Source organism: Urocitellus parryii (genome assembly GCF_045843805.1).
Source record: "Urocitellus parryii isolate mUroPar1 chromosome 8 unlocalized genomic scaffold, mUroPar1.hap1 SUPER_8_unloc_1, whole genome shotgun sequence".
NCBI lineage: Eukaryota > Metazoa > Chordata > Mammalia > Rodentia > Sciuridae > Urocitellus > Urocitellus parryii.
Window position 1 is genome coordinate 337,959 of NW_027551785.1, and position 5,529 is coordinate 343,487.

At 45.0% G+C, this 5,529-nt stretch overlaps 1 long non-coding RNA gene across 1 annotated transcript; it reads left to right on the forward strand.

The window, feature by feature from the left end:
* The first annotated feature begins 3,341 nt into the window (after positions 1–3,341).
* Positions 3,342–4,283, forward strand: LOC144251514 (uncharacterized). The gene is made up of 3 exons (XR_013342683.1): positions 3,342–3,410; positions 3,793–3,974; positions 4,200–4,283. It is a non-coding gene; the product is annotated as an uncharacterized LOC144251514 (long non-coding RNA).
* The last annotated feature ends 1,246 nt before the right edge of the window (positions 4,284–5,529 follow it).

Genomic DNA, 5,529 nt, shown 5'->3' on the forward strand with positions numbered 1-5,529 from the left:
AAAAATAATAACCCCAAAAAACACTACACACACATGGCCCAGAGGTTCCAGCAACATCTAAGCTCAGGCCCCTTCCTGAAGACACTGACATCCCTGCAGGTTCCACAGTCTGAAGTACTCACCCATGCAGGCCCAACCAGGGCACAAAGTACCAAGTGTCTCAGCAGGGGCAGGCGTGAGGTGCCCAGAAGCAGGCTGAACCCTGGACACCAGCCTAGCTGGGTACCATAATGAGTCATTAACTGATCTGAGACTCAAGGGAGTGAGTGCCCCAGGGAGATAGAAGAGAAACTGTGAACCCAAGGAAGAGGCAGATGCCCACAGAAGCAGCAAACAGCAGGGTCCCAGTCCTGGAGGTTCAGGGCTCAAGGATTTGGTACAGAATCCACAGGACTGTGGGCAGGAGATGGCCATGTCTGCCTTCCCCCTCGCCTGTGCCTGAAGGTCATGGTAGAGAGGGGAGGAATAGGCAGCAGGACTGTCACAGCCAAGGTACTGGCTCTCCTGGCCTTGTGAAGGGTGCAGACACAGCCAGCAGCTGCTAGCAGAGCAAGCCTGGGTGGAGAGGGCCAGGGCAGACCACCAGCAGAGCAGGGCAGGGAACCGGGAGGAGCTGGGGCTTCATCAGAGAAGGCGGCACGGACTTCTGCTGGGCGGAGTCTGGCATGTCTGTGGGACACTTTAGGAAGGCTCAGCAGGTGACCTGCAGCCAGGAGAGATGCCAGCTGGACCAGAAGCTTCAGAGTCATGCTGGCACAGAACCCGTGTGCCGAGTCCTCCAACACCGCACGCTGAAGGACCGAGGGCATCTGAGAGAAGAATGACCCCGAGGCTCAGGGCAGAGCATCAGCAGACGCAAGGTGCTGGTACAGGCTGGCCTGGGCCCCGGAGCACCTAAGGCCTCACAGGGCTGCTGGTGGGCAGGGCGACAGAGCCCACTCATCCTGAAAGGGAAGAAGGGTCACAGGCAGACAGAGCTAAGGGAAGGGCAGGGCACCTGGTTCCCCGGGTCTGTGGGTTTTAGTGGACAGCTGATGGTAAAACAGACATGAAGAGCTGCAGTATTTACAGAATTTCACATTCAAAACATAACAAAATTTCTAGTAAGGACAATATAATCCACCTGCAAAGAGAATATGATTTCCACATATTAACACACACACACACACACACACACGCCCCAGGAAGGCCTGGCGACAGAACACAGGCCAAGAGGCTTGCAGCACTCAGGATCTGGATCTTCCCAGGAGAAACGCCAGCAGAGCCCAGGTAGTGACCACTCCACAGACTCTGTAAGACAAGGACGTGGGTCAGAAGCCTGGTTCTTCTGTGACACTGGCAGGTCTCAAAGTAGCAGGCAGACTCCCCCTTCTTCCCGCCAACCCCAGAAGTCCTTCCTTTCTTCCTGGTGCCAACACTGAGCTGCTTGCTCGTCTCTCAGGGTCCATGGCTCTGGGATACAAACAGTTCACCTTCCCTAGTGATTTAGATCAGAGGTTGGCAGGAGGACAAAGAGCTGTTTGGGAGGCTACCATTTCTCTTCTGCAGTGCTGTCCACTACAGATCCAGCTCCTATATAGCACACCAGAATCCTCATAAAACTTCAGTAACTGCAAGTCTGTCTTTCAAGTTACTCAGGGCGAACCTTGACTGTGCATGTTATGGTCCAGGCTATATGGGCAATAACCAAACAGAGTCCATTTTACCCTGAGTCTCCATGTCATGTAAGAAATGCTTCTGCCATGGGAAGGCCCCACCCCTGTACCCATTACCTAGCATAACATACTTGACAACACAAAATAGCAATTCTTATACAATGTCAAATTATTCTCTTTGGTTTCCATTTTTCCTGGGCAATCTACAGAGATTGATTGTCTATACATTCGTAACCATTCTCTAATGTGTACTGAAATAGGGTCATTTTGATCTCCTTCGCCTCTGCTTGCCTGCTGCTATACCAAGCTGAAAAGTCCCATGAGCATTACCAATGTACCCATTGCATTGTCTCACTAACTGCCCAATTCAGCTTCTGTACCTCCTAGCTTGCAGTTATGTCAACCCGGATGTGATTTTTGCCTTTAAATATCCTAAAACGCTCAGTCTTGGGGCTGTTCCTTGCAGAGACAGTTATAACCCCTCCTGTGGGGGGCAGTCACTGGCCAGCCGGCTAAATACTCTTCAATCTGGACAAAACTGGGACTTGGTGTGTTTTCTGAGCAACCTGCCTCACAACAGTGCACACAGCTCTTCTTGGTTCTGCCACTGGCTCCTTCTCTGTCCCCACTACCACCAGGCTGGGCCATACCACAGACACATTGGCCTCCTGGTGCCCCTGCCCTCCACCTCCTCTTTAGCCTACCATAGCAGAGAAGACAGTTGGATGGTGCCCTTCCTCTGCCCAAACCAAGTGATCCTCAATTCCTCCAAGTGGCCCTTACTATGCCCACTCAGACAGGACCCAGTTCCTCCTTGCCTCGTCCATCCTCGTTTGCCTACGTCGGCTCACAGTGGCCTCATCGGCCCTCGGTGAGGTGCCTCCCCAACTCAAGGACCCTGCCCTGCACTGTCCTGAGCACCCACTGGCTCACCCTGACATCCTTGAGTTTTTAACTCCAATACCGGTATAGGGAGACCTGTAGGGTTGGGTGGCACCTGTACTCCTTCAGGATACTGCGGGCACTGCCAAAAGAAATTTGCAATCACGCTAGGCGCCAACCAATCACCTGATAGAAAGGCAGTTTGTTGCAGACTACCCTTTACACCAAGCTCGGCCCCCGAGACACAACTTGAAGTTACCGTATTTGGGTTGTCTGGCCCCTTAAGCCCATCATTGTAGCGTGGACACAGTAATTGGGTATTGGGAAGAAAGGAGGCAGAGCAATGTTCACACTTTTTCCTCAAAAAGGGTGCCGTCTTTTGGGAACTGAAGGCTTTCCCCTGTGGCCCTTGGAAAACCTGGCCCCATACTAACCAAGTGCAGACTCGCAAGGTCATGCCTGTTAGTCCCACAACAAAGCCCAATCTGCCGCAAGCTTCCCGAACAAAAAAGTCCTTTCCTTTGACATTTTGAAACTGTTACATGTGATAACATTAGGGCTGGGATTGTGGCTCAGAGGAGAGCACTGGCCTCGAATCGCATATGTGAGGCGCTGGATTCGATCCTCAGCACCGCATAAAAATAGAACCAAGATATCGTGTCCACTCATAACTAAAACAAATATAAAAAGTGTCTTTTTTAATGTGATAACATTAAAAGGTTTGAGTACTGAATTGACTGTTTTTTCTGTCCCTTTAAACAGGGAAACAGGGCGCTATATCAGTGAAAACTTAATTATTAACATAGATGAACTTGGAAAAGATTGCCTGATTAATGCTGCTAAGACTTCCATGTCTTCCAAAATTATTGGAATGTATCCTTGCATCCAAGTAAAGTTTAGCACCCCTACCCCTTTGGTGGGTAGAGTGCTAGGGATTGAACCTGATTTAGGTTTGGGGTTTTTTTTTAAACAGTAAAAGTTTTAAATATCAATTTAATGCAAATTGATAAATCTGTCAGAGATATGACATTGTGTTGAAATTGCCTGTTGCTTTCTTTGTATTTCAAGGGTAAAAATATAATGTAAAGCATGTGTAAGTGATATGAATTGTGGTTGGTGATAAGTAATAAGTCACTTTGATAAATATTTTTTCTTTGATGAAATTGCTAAAAAGAAAGTCACTTTCAATTGCCTTTGATTTTTATGTGTACCCTTTGTTCATTCGTTCTGTTGTTATCCTTAACTATCAGCTTAGAGATGGTGATTTCTTCTCTAATATGGTAGTAGATGCTGTACTTGCTATCAAATACACAGATATGAGAGGCCAGCCTCGCTATCCTATCAATTCTGTTAATATTCTGAAAGCCCATGGGAGAAGTCAGATGGAGAGCATGCTGATCAGTGGCTATGCACTTAACTGTGTGGTGGGATCTCAGGGTAAGGTTTGAGATTTAATCATAGAATGAGATTTCTATAGTTAAAATACATCTTTTGTAACTTGAGCACATAAAAAAAGTTAAGATGCGTGCAAATTAAAAGAAATATCTCCCCTTAATGCCTTTATATTGAAGGCTTAATAATTTTATTTTAATTTTAGGGATAGGTGTATTATGTGAACTGAATATTGTTATAGTTATCACAAAATATTATGTTCACTTATAGGCATGCCCAAGAGAATAGTTAATGCAAAAATTGCTTGCCTTGACTTCAGCCTACAGAAAACAAAAATGAAGCTTGGTGTACAAGTGATTATTGCAGACCCTGAAAAATTGGACCAAATTAGACAGAGGTATGTTGAGGGGTTTTTTGGTTTTGTTTTGTTTTTTAATCTGTTAGTACTGGGGATTGAACACAGGTTCTTGGCGACCACTGAGCCACATCCCCAGCCCTATTTTGTATTTTATTTAAAGACAGGGTCTTACTGTGTTGTTTAGCAACTCACTTTTGCTGAGGCTGGATTTGAACTTGTGATCCTCCTGCCTCAGCCTTCCTCTGCCAGGACTACAGATATGCATCACTACACCAGGCACTATATTGAGAGATTTTTTACCTTTGTCAGGGGTGTTTGTAAAACTCCTTTGTGTTGAACCAGGCGACAGTAGACTGGAAAGAATGAGTTTTCTCATAGGACAGAATAGTCATCATTCTGATGGCTATAGAACTGGACTTTTTAAGTATCAGAGTTTTGGAAAACTTAACATTTACCCAAATCAAACTGTTCTACATGAACCTCTAGAAAAAAAATAGGAAATGTGATGATGTTTTAAAAGGGATTTGGGGTGCTATGACTTCTGTGAAAATTGAACTTTTTGTGGAATTTTGGCTTTATGAATTGATTTGAGATTAAAGGTATAAAAGCCAAGAACCTATTTCCTCAAAGAAGCAGTTCAGACTTTTTGCTACTGTATACTGGATACTATGGACTGCAGATGGTGTTACTCGATTGGCATACAGGAAGAGCTAGTTGTGAAGGTAGTTTGCTCCCAGGGATTTTGCCTGCTTTCTTCCACTTTATCCACATTCATTTTATTATTATTATTATCATTATTTTTAACATGTAGTAACTACATATTTGAGTGCAGTGTGGCTTCACTTTGGGTAATGATCAGACCAGGATAATCATTATCTGTTGCCTCAGACATTTATTTGTATTGGGAACATTCAGAATCCTCTCTGCTAGGTATTTTGAAACATTCAGTTATTTCTTCCTGTCCCTGTACCCATTAAACTTTTTGTATCTTTCCCCCACACCCTTCCCAGACTTTGATAACTGCTGTTCTATTCTCTACTTCTTGGAAGTGTGTTTTTATTTTTATTTATTTATTTACTTTTTGCTATTTGGTTACTTTGAATAAACAACTAACCAAAGACTGCAAGAAATCTTTGCAAAAGCTAGAAATGCTGCCCATCTTCGAAATCTATATGCATGTGTATCCTTTTACTCTTTCCTTCTATCATAGGGGAATTCTCCAGCAGTATGTTTTCCAGAGTC